This window comes from Xiphophorus maculatus, chromosome 5, assembly GCF_002775205.1.
Source record: "Xiphophorus maculatus strain JP 163 A chromosome 5, X_maculatus-5.0-male, whole genome shotgun sequence".
Taxonomy (NCBI): Eukaryota; Metazoa; Chordata; class Actinopteri; order Cyprinodontiformes; family Poeciliidae; genus Xiphophorus; species Xiphophorus maculatus.
Window position 1 is genome coordinate 1,249,140 of NC_036447.1, and position 18,052 is coordinate 1,267,191.

General features: G+C 42.0%; 1 protein-coding gene across 5 annotated transcripts in view; it reads left to right on the top strand.

Annotated features, from left to right (window-relative positions):
* Window positions 1-18,052, top strand: part of LOC102237337 (VPS10 domain-containing receptor SorCS1-like) — a 164,646-nt gene that overhangs the window by 71,484 nt on the left and 75,110 nt on the right. The gene's annotated exons all lie outside the window — the stretch shown is intronic.

Genomic DNA, 18,052 nt, shown 5'->3' on the forward strand with positions numbered 1-18,052 from the left:
CCTGCAGAGACGATGTGCTGTAAATAAAGAGAATATTTGCTGAATGTGAAGCGTGTGAGGAACTGGATGAATTACTGCTTCACACCTGCATGTAAAGATTCCTGGATTCTTGTCGACACGTTTCCACATCAGTTTCCTGCAGATAATTCCCAGGAACAGGCGGCGCTGAAACAAAACGACGTGCAGGGCTTTGTAGTTCAGACATGAAAAAGAGATGTAATCATCGTGTTCAACCACATCTCTGCATACTTTTTAATACTTATTACCACCACACATCTTATTAATGACTTCTTTAAGCCTTTCAAGTGTTCAAATGCTCTGCAGCTCCACATTTCAGAGATCAGGCTCTTAATTGCAAAAACGGTCACAGTGAATCCATCCAGCGTAGCGTGGAGGGAAATGTGCAAAGTGGGTTAACAAGCAGTTAGGAACAGCATATGGCTGCAAATCAAGGAATATGAAAAAGCTGCGCCTGCACCATCATCAGAAAAAAGCAAACAAAAAGGCAGCAGCAAACAACAGTGACAGGTCTGTGGATCAAAGCGGCGGCTCATGGAACCGGAGCTGCAGGTAGGTGAAGCTGAAGCTGCCGAGTTGTTCAGTATTCCACCGGCGTCGCTGCAAACCCCACATGGCCCAAAATAATCTGCTCCAATGCATCAGAAAATGGAAGAATGTTCGTCCTTCTCTCATCAGCGAAAAAACAAAGAGGAGGAAGTAAATTGACGGTATGGTGTAAGTTTTTGGCAGCGTCTCTGTGCGGTAATTACAACTGAAAGACATCAGGCTGCAGAAGACGGATCATTTACTAATAAGCAGCTCTGATTCCTGCGGCCGGGATGCAGAGGAGGCTCCTGGGGCCGCGCGCCCTGACAGGCCCTGATCAATCTGCTTTCCAATGAAGACGCATTATTTTTAGATATGTGACAAGCAGAGGGAAACTCTGCTTCCCAGGCATGTTTCACTTTTATATTAGCAATAGGCACAAGTGGTGCATTTTCCACAGGAAGATGTGACAGGCTAATCCACACAGAGGAGTGTTTCTGCCTCAGTGATCCCCCGCCCCCCACAGTGAGCATGACAGCTTCAGCTATCGCCCAACGTCAGCAGGTAGAACTTGTTTGCATCATTATATATGAGTGCGTTGCCCTGTTTGTGCTCACCAAATTCATTTTGCAGATTAAAAGGAAAGTGTGAAACAGATTCATTAGGCGCTCCTGTGTGTCAGCAGCTCTGTGAGCTCCTGCAGGAATGAAACCGGATCTGTCCCCTGGAGAAATCTGGTCTCACATGATTACAGAAATGAGACGTGAGGAAAACAAATAGTTTGCTATGCCCTGCAGAACATGAACCTGACATTAACCCCCCTCTGTTTGGGAGAGTCGGCGTGTGTGTGTGTGTTTGTGTTTGAGGTTTGTTTGGCTCCTCGCGCCCCAGGAGATGGTAATTGTTGCTTGTATATGCATGTTGGGGAATTTTGATCCATGGTGATATTTTCTTTCCTCCATCCAAGGACAATTACCACAGAGAACAGCAGATATCCGTGTTTGCTGGCAGCAAAGGCAAAGTTTGGATTAAAGAGAAATAAAAGGATACTTTAAATATGTGGAGCTTTGCACAGACACAGTTGTGACTGATCTGCACCTCGAGCTGAGGCTTTTCTCTGCATGACTAATATATCTGTGCTCTTTCCTTATGCGTTTGCAAGCCTTCTTGAACATCCTCCAGAGACACGTCTCCTCTTTGAACTGCGCTCTTCATCCATCAGGACCATGTCCACTGCAGAAGCTGCACCACTCCGGCTTCTCAGCGCAGAATAAATCAGCTTTTAATGGTGCGGTCATGCTCTGAACCAGACGGGAATGAAAGGCAGCGTAAATAAACTGGGATGCTGCCGGTGTTGTGTTTTAAATTTTCCCCTGGTTCTGTGCAGCAGGTGAGCTGATGCAGTTTGCTTTCATTAGGAGAGAGGAAATGGCTGCATAACAGAAATCACCGTAAATCTCTCTGCTTGGACATAAATGGTGCATTTTGAAAGTAATGTACTTCCATTTAGAGGGGCTTCTTTTGTGGCTGCTCTGTGAGGCAGCAAAAATATCTGGATCAGAATCCATATTTAGTGGATATGTTGCAGTAAAGGACCACTTTAATATATGTATATATTTAATAATAGCTTAGTTTCCTCAGCGGTAAAAGGTTTGGGGTTCAAATCTCACCTGATGGATTTAATATGATGCAGAGTTTTTCATGCTGTGGTTGTATATTAATATACTGTACAGTTTATTCATATAGTGCACTTTAAAAAGTCTAATTTTATTCACATCCCAGTTGATCCTGGTTACCAACCAGTTCAAAGTTTCTGTGTAATGAAGCCCAGCAGAGCGTGGAGTTGCTGAAACTGGCCACAAGCTCTTCCTGGTTGACTTTACAGCAATCCCTCATACTGAGCATGCATGAAGCGACAGTGGAGAGGAAAAACTCTCCTTTAACAGGAAGAACCCTCCAGCAGAACCAGAACCAGAACCTGGCTCAGTACAAGCTGGTCTGCCGCGGCTGACTGGAGGTTTACATGTCATCATAGATAAACACACAAGATCAACATTTGAGGCTGTTGAGGGGAAAAGAGCCGTAAACTCCTGAGTCTGCGTGTATTTGGTTCAATCTGCTGTGAGAATGTTTTTATGGAAACATTCCCAGAATTCCCAGTAAGATCAGAAATCCACACGATAAACTCTGCATGCCACAGAAACTTAAACCGTTTTTATGAACCAACTTCTGTTGTGACGTTACAGTGGACAGTCTGGATGCTCAGAAAGTTCTGGGCAGCTTTTTACAAAGTAACAAGGTAACAAACTTTAGTTTCTTTGTTAGCTGGACCCGGAGTGGCAGAACCGACCGGTGATTCTGAAGCTGCCGTCCACATTCACATTTAATTTGACACCATGGAAGAAACTCTTACAGCATTTTTCACACTAAGCATTGTTTGGAGCAAACAGTCTGCATCTCAAAGTGCCACTTCCTGTCAGCTCTGTACAGAAACATGGCAGCTTCTGCATGTGGGCCAGAAGTGACGGTTTGGTTCTGATCAGGTCTGGAGTGTCCTGCAGGTCGCAGCGTTACGACCCTGAACCTTTGGAATTACTTTTAGGATTCCCAGTTCTACACTAATATACAAAAATCAAACTTTAAAAGCTATTTTCCCCGTTTCCATAAAACTGTGACTCTGATGAAAAACTGATTTCTTATTTATTAGAAATTTAATCATCTAAAGAAGTTTGTATCTGATGAACATTTTTCACATTTTTATGTGATAAACCAAAACGAAATGTTGCATAGTTATGAAGTAAAGGATAAACGATGCATGGTTCTTTATAGTTTTACACTTAAAAATCTGAAAAGTGTGGCATGTGTTAGCACTTCCTATCAGTTTCAGCTCATCTGGGTTTGTTTCCTCCAGCTCTGCACAGGACTGAACATCTGGGTCCTCGAGAGCCGGTATCCTACACGGTTTAGTTCTCTCCCTGGTGGTAGCAACGACCTTTTCAGCATGTCAATGTTATGCTTAGGCCTCTAATGAGCCATCATTTGGTCCAAGTGCATTAAAGCAGGGAGAACTAAAACATGCAGGATGCCGGCCCTCGAGGACCCACTTTGTGGACCCCTGGAGTACAGGGACTGTATAAGGAGGGAGCCAACTGAAGTGCAGACATTCACCTTTTCTGTGACTCTGAGCAAAAATTTACTGGATGAAAAAATCGGAATATTTGATTCTGGATCTTTGTAAAATGTGTTGGAAGTCTGAGATTGGTTTTGTCTTTCTGGTGCCTTTGTGCATCAGAAGTGAGTCTGCCTGTGGAGAGGTATCCTCCACAGAGCCGTGTCTCTGTGTATTTACAGTATGACTCCGCCGGGCCCAACTGGCACCGCCAGTGAGGAACATATGCACCTTCCAGTGGGAGCCCATCTGACCGGGCCACTGGCTGACAACCGCCTGCTTCCCTCCATATGCAGCCGGCAGACGGCCAGAGCAGACTCTGCCCTTCGGTCAGTGAGACGTTGCGGCGGCCTTTCACAGGACGTTCCTCTGAGTCTGGAGCCGGAGCGCCGTGTGTCGTGACGGACTCGCTCTGAGCTGGAAAACCTTACACACCTGCTCACCTTTACCTACACCCAGACACGCTAACAACTGGCTCAGAGTTGTTAAAGCCATAATTGCCCCATTACCCTCACCTTCAACCTGCTTTTCTCAAACACACGTTGACTCGCAGAGGAGAATGTGATGTGTGAAGGAAATAATGAGTGGAGGACGAAAAGAGAAGCTGAATGCTGGGAATTTAGCCTCCAGGTGGGACACAAAGTGGACCCGGTTGGTCATTAGCATTAGCATGCACGGTTCTGACTTTAAGGTGATAGTCCCCCTCCGTTCCCAGGCTGATTCCTGATCAATGCAGGGTTATGGGTCTTTATCCGGGTGAATGTTCAGAACACCGAGTCCCTGCTGGCCTGACACCGACCCGTTTCCATGGCGCCGCCAGGGTTTCAGGGGCTGCAGATGTTGGCGCATATTTAATAAGCCTGATCACAGGAGCCCCCGACCTCGCCGTGTAATTCCTCTACCCAACGTGCATCTGTTCGCCGTGTACTCACTGCAGCCTCATGCTGGCGCAACAGTTTCACAAAGTCACACAAGTCATGGAGTGACTGGCTGCTGCTGCCACGGCAACAAGCAGGGCAATGCGGAGGGGAACTGATGGACGCAGGTTTCCAACTCCATCAGTGTTTAGTTTTGTTGAACAGTCAGAGATAAGAGCGCAGCGATGCACTGAGTGGGCAGTTTCAGAGTGACCACCGCAGCACATTACCCAGAACACCTGCAGGTCATCAGATAACTCCAACAGGCAGCGCGTCCCTTTGGATCTCCTGGATCTTATCAGAGTAAACTCGGAACAGTCAGGATCGAGTTTTCTCTCAATATTTTCCTGCATCTTCAGCCTCTCCGGAGCTTCAAACACCTCCAGTCACAAAGTAAACACACAGCGCCGCTTTCACTTTTACGCTCCGAGCCAAATAAGTTGTTTCTGCCGCGGCTTGTTTCCCCGAAGACTTGGGCTGACCCACTTTCACTCATCTCGCTCACCTTCAGGGCATCAACTGAATCCGGAAGATTTTCCCAGCAGTGTTTGGAATCAATGGGATATGATTAAGTAATGAGTCTGAAACAATGAGGATAATTTTAAACAGCCGCAGTGTGCAGCAGCCCGCTGCAGCTGTGGAGTCTGTGCACAGAGAAGACCTCTCATGTCGGAACATTTCTGATTATCACATGGAGATGATTGATTTGAATAAAAATAGATTTCATGTTGAATTGTTTTACAGTCAGGTTGAAAACAGCTACAGAGCAGTTAAGGTGAACATTTTGCTCAAACATCTGACTTCATCTTCAACCTCTGAATAGAAAAATGGAAGAAAAGCTAAATGAAGACGGTGATCTGATACGTTACATCTGACACAGTGAATAAAATATTAGGAACCATTTTAACAAACTTTAACAAGGCTGGCAGCCAGTAATCCCCCCAGAAATCAGTTACCTGATTATTCTTCTTGGTAAATGTTTCAGGTTCTCAAACTTCATTTTTAAGTGACTGGTTATGTGTGTCTAACAGTAGGTATGCGACCCTTATCTGAATTTTGGGAATTGGAGATTTTGAACTGAACACATCAATTCTGATCAATTCACACTTAAAAAAACTTGATTTTATTCAACTTTTACATCAGTGGTGAGACATGAGTCATAATTCTGCACCAGAAGAAGCCAGACATGATTAAATCCAGATTTCATTCATTCATTTATTTTTGAAGTTTCACATTAGAAATTGTTGATGGAAACAGCAAAGTTTGAAATAACTCTGAATTTGGCTAAAATGTTTGAACACTTGTTTGAGGGTTTTTGCTGGTTAACAGCAAAACCCCCAGAATTCGGTTCAGTTCTGGTCCAGTGAGGAGTTTCTCTGTATTACAGTCTGAAGCGCAGCAGCTGTGGTTATTTCTCTGCTGATTTGCAGCGACACTCGGCACCGGAGAACCTCGAGGTTCTGGTTCTGATGGACTAAATGAACCCAGATATTTTATTTTGTCTTATAAATAAATGTTCCTGGCCCAAACATAATAATAAAGACTCAGATCATGAACTTTATTATATTTTAAATACAAACAAAAAATAAAATTCACATCACACCAAGCTAATATTATGTAGTTTTACAGAACAGCAGCTCAGATCTCTGACCAGCTTCTCTGCTTTTCTCTTTATTACTGTCAGTTCTTCAGAGAAACGAGCTGCTAGCAGCGATGCTAATTCACCGTCACTCCGTTACTAAACTTAACCATCGTGTTCCTGTCGCTCTGTGATTAAACTCATAATTGGATCCTCTGTACTGAGCAGCTCTCTGATAGCAGGCGCTGTGTCTAGGAACAAGTTTAACTAAATATTGTATTATAACCGAAAAGAGAGATGTAACTTCTATCATGAATATAGATTAGCCAAAAACTCCACAAATTACAGTGAAATCCTGCTACTTCCGGTGGGCGCCGGAAGTAAGACCCATAATGGTTTCCCCAGTAAGCCTCCCAGCAACAAGGTGGACAGACATGACGCTATCTGAGACCCAGCAGGCTGAGCCTCTCCGTTTCCGTACAGCAGCTGTGAGCCTGAGCAGAGACAATCTGGAAGATCGTGTCAGTAGCAGGTCAGCTCCTTGGCAGAGGAAGCGCAGTGTTGCTATGGCGATATGCCTTTTTAACCAGCCCCAAGCCATGGGCCGGGGCAGCGCCGTCGGTGTGAACACCGTTCAAGAAGCAGCAGAGATCAGGGTCTTAATCAGCACTGGTACCAGGTGAGGGGTGGGAGCCTGGGGGGTTTGGAACAACACACAGAACCAGAGATACACACCGCGGTTAGCTAACACCAAGAACATAACAAACACTGAAACAAAATAAACTCTGAAACATTTCTGCTGATATAAGTAAAAACTGGAATTAATGGAGAAAAAGTATTTGTAGTAAGAACTACATCGTGCCTTTAAAGAGCTAACGAAAACAAACTGAAAATATAGATTACAACAGTCTTTGTTTTAACTGACAGCCATCTTGGTAGGCAGTTGCTATGGCAACAATAAACAAGCCACAACAATACTAGTACATTACAACTATTACTCATTTACAATTTTTGAGTCTTAAGCCTGATATTAAAAACGAGGTTTAATCAATCCGACCCAACTTTCAACAAGATTTAGAAATCAATAGTTATAGTTTTTATCTTTTACTTTGTCATGTTGTTTACATCTATTTATTATACATTTTCTTTCCCACTCTCTTTTTTCTCTGTACGGAAGAAAATCAATATTTGACTAAACAAGCAAAATTAACTTTCCAAAGTATAGATATTGAAAAAAGTTCTCCAGATTATCATATATGGCACGTGTGTCAAACTCAAGGCCCGAGGGCCAAATCTGTCCCGCCATAGGTTTTCATGTGGCCCTCTAGACTCCAAATTACAGCAATAGGCCCCTCCAGTTTTAATAAACAAAACAAATTAATAAACAAATAACCACAAAAATCAACAGATCCCCACATTTTTTCTGATTTTATCAAAAGTTTTTCTCAAAATTGACCAAAAACATTTTGGTTCAAGTGAGCGCTGTCTCAGCCTGACTTGATGTCAAGTTATAGTCCATGACCGATAGAGCGATTAATAAAAGGTCACATTTAACATCATTTATTAGCGCAAATATCGTAAAAATTCCTTACGAATATTTCTAAATTAGCGCCACGAAATCTGTGATGTTGATGGCAGAAAACCACAAAAACAATCCTGGATGGACTGATTAGTGTGAAAAGATGTTCAATATTATGTTATTTTAAGAAACACTTATTGGATGCTGAAACACCTATTTATTGATATTTTAACAATTGAATTTGTTTTTATCAATACGATCCGGCGCAACAGGAACTTTATGAACATTCAGATTTTGGCCCAAAATGGAAATGAGTTTGATGCCCTGATATTTGATTAAAAACGACTGAATCATGGACTATTTTGAATGTAAACAAGAATAAAGAGGAAGATATTTGGTGGTGGAATGATGTCACTCCACCAGCAAAGGAAGATTCTGTGATGTCACTGGCGATTCAGTCTGTGATGTCATCAACTGTAGGATTGTATGTAACACAATTCTGCATATTTTTCATTGCTTGCAATATCACTGACCAGTTCAGACGCAAAGCTCTTTCAGGTAGTTTACCAATCGAGGATTTTACTGATTGTATTTAGGAGAAAATGTCTCATTATACGCCGAGATACCACCGTGGGATGATGGGACCCCACGCGAGAAGGGGAGGCCAGCAAAACCCCCAAGGCAGGTTCCCTCCTGCACACCCGAATGCCTTACATGGGGAAATCCACAGGCTGAGTTACCTTCTGGAAATGGAGAGAGCCGGGAGGTTTGAAGACAACCAGAAACTGTCCCACCTGGAGGCCGAGCTGGAAGAGACCAAACTCCAGTTAACAAAGCAAAAAACTCTCAAAGAAACGTTTATCAACCAGGCCAAAGAGGCAAAGAGGGAACTTGAGAGACTAGAGAAGTTCAGTGATCCAGCAGTCTGTAACGCTGCGGTCATTGCTTCCAAGGTTCACAACAATGTGAAATACATGAAGAAGAAGAACTTGCAACAAGACTTGGAGGAGTTAAAGGTGGCCCACCTCCTCAGCCAGGAAGCATTTGTGGCTGAAATAGAGGCTGAGAGGAAGAAAAGTCAGGGACTCCAAGAAGATCTGGACCAACTCCAGACTTCCTACGAGGAACTGCGCTCTGAGTATGAAGCAGCCGATGCTCTGCTGAGGCAGGAGGCCGAGACACAGAAGCTTTATGAAGCGAGACTGAGTGAAGAACAACGACTGCTGGAGAACTTGAGAGCTGAGAAGGACAACATGTTTAAAGAAATGTCCCAAAAGATTTCATTCCTGCAAGACGGTGAGAAACTTTTGCAGGAAGAATTAAATCTGATCAAACGTTCATACAATGAACTGACCTGCAAATATGAAAGCGAAGTTTCTTCACTAAAGCAAGACGTGGAAAGATATCGGCAGGAGGCGACAGATGAGAAAGACGCCAACATAGAAAGAACGAATGAAAATCTGCAGCTTATCAACAATCTGAGAGCTGAGAAGATGGAGCTCTTTCATAAAATGTCCAGAGAAATTACAGTTCTGCAAAAGAGAGAGAAGCAGATGATAAAACTGGACCAGTTTAACTTCTTCTACGAGGAGCTAAAATGTAAATATGAAAGAGGCATGATGGATATACAGCAGCAGGCTGAAACGTACCAGAAGAAGATAAACCAGGAGGAAACTGCTCTTTCAAACAGAGAAAAGAAAGAGAAGGTTATGCATGAAAGAAACAATTGTGAGCTGCAACAACAAGTCGAAAACCTTCAGCTGCAGATAAATCAGGAGCGAAAAGATCATCTGGAGAAATCAGAGGAGGACAAGGAGCATCTAGAGAACCTGAGAGCTGAGAAGGAGGAGCTCGTCCAAAACATGTCCAGAGAAATCACAGTTCTGCAAAAGAGAGAGAAGCAGCTGATAAATGAACTGGATCAGGTTAACTTCTTCTACGAGGAGCTAAAATGTAAATATGAAAGAGACATTATGGATATCCAGCAGCAGGCTGAAACGTACCAGCAGGAGAGAAAAGCTCAGCTGGAGAAATCAGAGGAGGACATGGCACTTCTAGACAATATGAGAGCTGAGTTTGCCGTCCTCCAAGATAAAACAACAACTGAGATTCAATTCCTTCAGGACAAGGAAAGGAGTGTCCAGGCTGAGTTGGAGAAGGTTAACAGTTTGTACCTGGAGTTAAACCGTCTGTACGAAACTGATGTCACTGCATTGAAACAGGAAGCAGCAAAATACCAGCAGGAGAAAAGTTGTATGATAAATGATTTGGACAGAGAAAGAGAGGATGTACTGCTGCCCGACACTGTGACAGCTGAGGAAGAAGATCTCCATCAAAAACACGTCCCAGTTTTCAAAGAGGAGAAGGATGGTAAAAAGAAAAAATCAAAATTTTCAATTTGGAAAAAAGTCCGAAACATTCTGCGATTGAAAAAGCCAAAAAAAAACCAAAAGATTGAAGACGATCAAGAACATGTTTAATGTTCTTGATTTTGATATTTAGAGGAGAAAGACGTGAGAGGTCTGTGAACGGGGCGCCATGCCACGCTCCGTCAAGAGGAAATTTAAAAACCATGAAGTTTTTTCCCATCGACTAACTAGAAAATAGATCCCTTCCCGACCCGATTGGAAAAAACGTGGGCAGCACGGTGGTGCAGCGGCTAGCGCTGCATCTTCACAGAGACCATCTGTGTGGAGTTTGCATGGTCTCCCCGTGTTTGCGTGGGTTTTCTCCGGGTGCTCCGGTTCCCCCCACATCTCCTAAAACATGTAGGTCAGGTCAGTTGGTCACTGTAAATTGCCCCCAAAACACTTTAAGAAACTCCAACCATGTCCAGTATTATTGTTAAACCTGTAAAATGAATTGAATTAGCCGAACGTTAGCCCTTTTCCCTTCGCTGGTTTAGTGGCAGGCGGCTGGCTCAGTGCCGCAACTAGGCTCAGTATTTATAGCAACGTATTGATTTAAGAATTAAAATTTCTTCTTTTAATAGTAACGATTTCTGTTTATTTTCACTGTACTTGTGCTTTTATGGTTTGTCCTTTAGTTTACCTTTTCTACTCACTTTTTATATTAAATTGCACTGAATTGTAGCTCGTTATTCTGTTTAAATCTGTATTTTAAAGAAGATTAGCAAAAGGATCATGCAGTGGCTTTTTTAGGGCGACTGTGGCTCGGTGGTAGAGTGGTCGTCTTGTGACCAGAAGGTTGTAAGTTCGATTCCAGCTTCCTGAGCCACATGTTGAGGTGCCCCGGGGTGGGGCACTTAGCGGCAAGTTGCCCCCCGACCTGCATGTGGGTGTAAATGTGGGTGAATGTGACTGTAGTGTGAAGCGCTTTGAGTGGTCAACATGACTAGCAAGGCACGACACAAGTTCAGTCCATTCACCTTTTTTCTTTGATAAATCCTGTTTCTTTTTATACCAAACATAAAAAAGCTGATTTAACAGGTTTGGATTCTTCAGGTTCCAGGATGTTAAATTAAGATTAGAGTTAATCTGTACATAATATTAGATGATAATTGTTATCATAATTTAATACTCCGGACCATGAAGAAGCTCAAACTTGTTATATCTGGTTTGTTTGTTATAAGGAAAAACAGGTTTTATCATAAATAAAAGTTACTGTGATCTTTCTGTTAGTCTTTATTTAGAAATACAGATTCAAGATAGTTTAACAAACAAGTGCAATTTAACATGAAAAACTGTAGAAAAGGTAAAAAGAAGAACAATCTATGAAAATATGAAAACAGAGAACTTAATCAGAAATTATTTCCATTACAGGAAGAAATCAATTCTTAGATGAACATTTTGTAATAAATATAAAGCTTTTGTGTTGTTGAGCTTATGTGTTGTCTGCTTGTATAAAAGAGAAGAAAAGGGGCAGGAAATGCCTAATCCAGTTATTTTTTAACCAGCTTTATAGTAAAACTGCAAATTCTGTTTTATTTCTGATGTTACTTCTAGGTTTGGTTTGTCAACCTGGGTTCAATTCCCAGTCCTGCAGAATCTGCTGCATGTCTTTCCCTTCTCTCTCCTCCTAATTTCCTGTTCAACCTGTTAAATTACGGCCTAAAAAACTTTATTCGAGCCTAAAAGACTAAAAAAACTAAAACATACATTTCACCTCACAACTGGACCAACAGTCAGAATATGCTTCCCACCACATTGTGCTCTTTTCCTCGTGTTAAATAACAACTTTCTTCCTCTCTCTCATTTTCTCTCTTTCTTACATAATTAATAGGTTACTTAATATTTACACACACACACACATTTACACGTCCCCTCCATGGGCTGCCACCTTATCGTGGTGGGGGGGTTTGAGTGTCCCAGTGATCCTAGGAGTTATGCTGTCGGGGCTTCATGCCTCTGGTTGGGCCACCCAATGCAGACAGGTCCAAGGTGAGGAACCAGAACCAAGTGCAGCCCAAAGATCCCTTATGATGAAAACGACCATTGGAAACAGTGGTTCTGCTCGCCCCTACATGAGGTCCCACCCTGGAGCCAGGCCTGGGGGCGGGGCACGTTGGGGAGCCCCTGGTGGCCGGGCTTTAACCCACAGAGCCCGGCCGGGCTCAGCCCGAAAACAGCCAACTATTTTGAATGTAAACAAGAATGAAGCGTAAGATTTGGTGGAGGAATGATGTCACACCACCAGCAAAGGAAGACTCTGTGATGTCACTGGTGATGCAGTTGGTGATGTCATCAACTGCAGAATTGTATGCAACACAATTCTGCATATTTTTCATTGCTTGCGATATCACTGACCAGTTCAGACGTTCAAAGCTCTTCAATCGACGATTTTAGTGATTGTATTTAGGAGAAAATGTCCCATCATACGCTCAGCCCGAAAAGAGCCCATGGGTTCCGGCTAGAAATAGTCGGACTCACTGAGTGCATGGCTCTGGTTCTGGAGCCGGTCTCCTTGAAAGGGGTTGGATGTTCTCCCACCCTGGAGTTGCCCCTTGTGAGAGGCGCTGGGCAGGAGTGGGCTTTCTTGTTGCCTCCATCTTGGTGCCTGTACATTGGGGTGAACAAGAGGATAGCCTCTCCCTCTACCTACGGGTTTGGGTCGGGTTCTGACTGTTTACCCACCTTTTTAAGTCCTTGGAGGGGGTACTGGAGAGTGCCCCTCCTGGGAGCTGCCTTGTTATACTGGAGGGGTTTTCTCCGTTGGGTCTCTGGGCTCTCTTAGAGACGGGGTGAGAAGCCCAGGAATCCAGGAGTCACTGATGTGTTTACATATATCCAGGGTTTCCCCCAGGGTATTATAAGCCCCCTGACCTCCTGCATCAAGGTAGGAGTCAAGATGAAACCCCACTGCGTTGCTCTGCTGTGCAGCTCGATGTGAACTGCAGGTATAACATGTAGTTGTGCTTGAAGAGGTGCGTTGAGTGAGCAGTGAGAATGATTTATCTTTGTGAACAAAGAATCATGTTGCCCAGCGTGGCTCTGTGTCTGCGCTGTAAACTTTATGTCTGTGCTCTTAGCATCTTTTCATACAAAAACAAGATGGCGAGGGAAGAAACGCAGTTTAACCTAATTTGGTTCTAATTACAAAGACAGGAAATCCACCTGCCACACGTACGGCTGAGAGAGAGCGAGACGGGGAGGCCGAACAAAACGAACGATTCTTTATGTGGGAGGATGACAAATAACAGAGTCCTGACTGCCCCAGCGTCGAATACTTTTAAAAATCTTATTTTATAGGAAAATATATTAATGTGGCAATAAATGGAACAATAATACCAAAGATGCATCTTGATTTTGACCTTGAATTTTGATCCAAACATCAACAATATCAACATGGACTGTTTGGCATATGAGAGATTATTTTAAATACTTGACCATTTTCCAATGCATATACTGCAGCATATCGCTGTAAAAATCTTTAACATTTGGATGTAAACATAGAAATGTGCTTATTGAATACAATTTTATTCCTATTTGCATTGTCAAGGAAACTGGCATAAGGGTGTGAGATCTTTCCGGGTGCATGCAGAAAAGGTGCATAGAGGCCTGAGAGAAAATAAGTAATCTTGTAGTTTGATTAAAAGCTAATTGTATTGAATATGAATGAATAGTAAAATGAATACAAGTAATCACATAATAACCTTCTGAAAAGCATTTTCTGAAATGTGATCAGTAATGATTTCTGTAATGATTTAACTGTGGAAAGATTATGGTTGATGAATTATAATAAGTAAGAGATGTGATTGATTATTAACTGAGGATCAAACTTGTGATAATGTGAAGTTGTAATCATTGGAAATTAATTCAAACAGGTTTAACAACAGGTTGAATGTGTTTAATGAGTTATAATAAATAATAGTGAGTTATAGGAAAAGAGAGGAATGCAGTACAGCCCTGAAACAGGAAATGTCGCAAGCAGTTCTGAACAGATGGCCAAAGCGCACAGGATGGGTGGTGTGTTGAGTTTGGCTGAGGCAATGGGGAAGTACGGAACTTTCCACGACGGTCAGCAAGAACAGGTTGGGCAATGTGGGGACTTTTTCATGAGAGACAGCAGATGTGGAGAAAGTCACGTAGACCAAACCTCCCCATACACACACATGGTGGAGAAATGTATAAAAAGGGGCTGCAAAGAGGAACCAGTTGTTCCCAGTCCGACGGCGCAGAAGAAGAGACAACCTACAGGAGCAGATTGAGCTACGGACCGCACTTCAGAACTACGGGGGAGCTCGGACTTCACACCGCCAAGAAAGGACTGGGTCCCATCGCCCCATCTCTAGTTCTTCATTCGACCGTCGGTCTCGTCTCAACCCAGCAATTTCAAACTCCGCAACAAGACTTGGAGGGAGGACAAAGGTCCCTCAGGGATGAGGAACTGGGTTTTGCAAAAGGATTCGGACCCGTTCTGCTTTGTTACCTTTCTAAGGAGGATTTTCCCACACGAGACAAAGACCTCAACCAAGGATGCTAGAAATTCCTGTTGCTAAAAGATCCACCATCGTCTGGGTATGAGTTGAATCTGCTCCTCGAAATTCCATTTCAGAACATGCGACTTAACTCTTAGGGAAAGGAGACAGGGTAGTATGATTGTACATGTAAATCTTATTACACTGTTTTTGATCTATATACGATTGATTATTGATTTGTATGTCGCATATCCCTGCTTAAGCTTGCTTAATAAATTTATACTATAAAATTCTAATGAGGTTGGTGGACATTGAAATTAATAGAGTCATTTAATCTTTGTTCAGTTCTTTTAATTAAGGTAAAACTAATGGGCATGATTCCAGTAAATAGGAGGCTTCATAATTTCCTTTGGTGAGAGTAAATAATGACCCTGGGACTTACATCTAAGTCACTAAACATAATCTAGCCGGTTCCAAGTGCAAGTTATGATTTAGAAAGTGGGCTACCGTTAACAGAAGTGGTTATTGGAATTATGCAGCTGTGAGGGCTACTCAGCTGATTGTTTCTTAACTGTAAAGGGTCATAACTTCTGGATTGGAGGTAGTTAGAGCTAGACGAATCACTTTCGCCACCAGTTTAAATAGATTATCTCTTATAGAGTACTTTTAGGGTAATACCCAAGTCTCAGAGATTTTCCGGACCTGTTAGACAGAGAACTGGTCAGTAGGCAGCCCTGGGACGTAGTGAGGAGTGGGCGGGGCTGACTATTGCAGGATAACCTTCAGCATGTATGGACGCATCTAAATACAAGCTTCTCTTTAATATTCTATCAATCAATCAAGTTTATTTGTATTGCAAATTTCAGCAACTAAATGGCAAATAAAGGACTTTAAATCATAAAAACACAAATATATGTTTAATGTACAATTACAACTAATGTACAATTCAATTCAAATCTTTACATTTGAATTGAATTGAAAACAAAAATTAAGTCATAAAAACAACATATAATCACCAATTGACAAAGCAGAAACAAATATTACATTTTGTCATCATCGAAATCATCAATACACATCCAATAAGTTGGTCAATGTTTTTTTCTCCAGAATAAACTAAAACCTAATATTTGATTGGATCACATGAGTTCATAAGGAACTATTTACATCTTATTTATTTGTAATTTTTAAAAACTATTTATCCATATTATCTAAAACTTACTTTACTTCAGTGGATTCCTCTCTCTGCTGGGTTTAAAACTTTGATCTGCAGGAATCAGCGCCGCAGCTTAAGGAGTTTTCTTCCCTCCTCTATCCACTTTATTCCGATCCCCCATGAAGCTTTGCGTGATTTATGGGCGCGACTTCCGCCGCTAACCGGAACCGCCATTTGTTTACATGTTAGGAACTCGCTAACCGGCTTTCCTTAGAGCTTTTAGGCTATAAAATAAGTGGGAACTCCAGATATCACAGTTTACATGTGGCAATATTGTTTTACTGCTACCTACAGCTAATGCGGGGAGGGATGGCGACTTGAAGAAATGGCTGCAAATAACCGAACTAGCATAGTTAGCTTCTTCACTGACTCAGTTGCTTCGGATGCAGATGCGGGTTTTCTTCCTTTGACTTTTTAACTACACAATGAAATGATCACATAAAGCATTTTGGGTTCTCTGTTCAAGTTTACAATTTTTAACCAAATTCTTTTTGTTTCCTTATCTGTCGTGTGAACGCAGTTTAGGTTTTCTCCATAAAGCACTATTTAAATTGATCAACTTCAATATTTGTAATAATTCAGAACTTAAAGTGGTTTTCTGGATGACATTTAATTAGTTATTTTTACTAATATGGACACAAACTGGTGGAATTTTCATCTTCACACTGAAATAATAGGAGACATTTTCCATCTTTTTAAAGTATTTATGCTCTGAAGTGTCTCTAAAGCAGCAGCTCAGATTTCCTCTCCTGCTTTTGGACACAGCTAGTCACAGAGACTCAGTGTCTTCCAACAGAGGCATATTAAACATTTTTATGAGGAAGTAAAAATGGAATTAGAATACTGGGAAAACTCTCCAACTGATTTCTCTCAGGGTTTAATATTAACGCCTGTCCTGAAACTATCGGCTACATCCCGTCTCCACACACCTGGATCAGCTTCCAGTCGTTCTGCACATGCTCAGTAGCGAGTGGCTCATTTGATCCAGGTGTGTTGAGACGGGATGCGGTAACTGACTCCTGAATTCAGGTAAAGTTATAGTCAAATTAACGAGTTTCCCCTCAAAAAACTTTGCAATGTGAATTCTTGTTTCAGATTCTATAAATATGAGCCAGATTCCTGTGTAGCTGTTTTTATCTCAGTGTGTGTGTTTGAGTCTGGGAGTGTGTTCTGCAGACATCAGAGCTGAAGCAGCAGATTGATGAACAGCTTCAGCCTTCAGGGTGTCAGGAAGCCGAAGCCTCTTCCTTCCTGCTCTTCTGTCCTCCACAAAGACCCCGAACACATGAACACTCACAGCCACTGCTTCTGCTCCAACCTCTGCTCCCCTCCCAACCCTCATCAGAAGTTTAATAGATTCATAAAAAGTCTTATTCCCACTCTTTACACAACCCTAAGGCAGGCACTTTTTATTATTTCTACTCTGAACACTCCACATGTGGTTAGAAAATGCTTTAATTGTTCTGAAAGTCTGAAAAGAAAAAGATGAAACCAATGGCAAAATGACAATTCAATCAACATGCAGAGGAGCAAAAACAGATTGTGGATGAGATGCATCAAAAGAAGATTATTAGGAGTCTGTTTCATGCTTCTGCCAAGAAACAAACTGAGGATTTTTATCCTCTTTGACAGCAAAACTGTAAATGTTTGCATGATGTTTGACTGGAATAAGTTTCCATTTTAATCTGGTTGATTTCCTTTAATTCTGAATGAGAAGATAAATTTATTTCCTCATGAAGCAAGTGAGATAAAACATTTATAGATTTACAGAACATTTGAATTTCTATTCAGCTGTGTGACAGCTTGAGAAAAATATGGAAAAAATTAAATAAAAGACGTCTGTGTCTGACTGCATCAAGCTGCTGAGGGTTTCTGAAGGAGTAAAGCACCAAATATATAAAGAAAACTGTTCATGAGTCAAACAGAACCTGGAAGGTCCAATATGTTTCTCTATCAGTGAATAACAGGAAAGATTCAAATCTGTTTAATTCACAAACTTTCTGGATACAAATACACTGCTCAAAAAAATAAAGGGAACACTTAAACAGGTGTTTAACACTTAAAGTGTTCCCTTTATTTTTTTGAGCAGTATATTTCCTCAGATTGGTTTGTTCACCAAGTGTCATCAGAGCTGCTCCAACACGCTGCCGCTCTGAGCGACGCAGTTCTAGAATGCGACGCTCGTCGTCCATGAACGGTGAAAGATGAGGGTCAAAATGAGAAAATCTACTT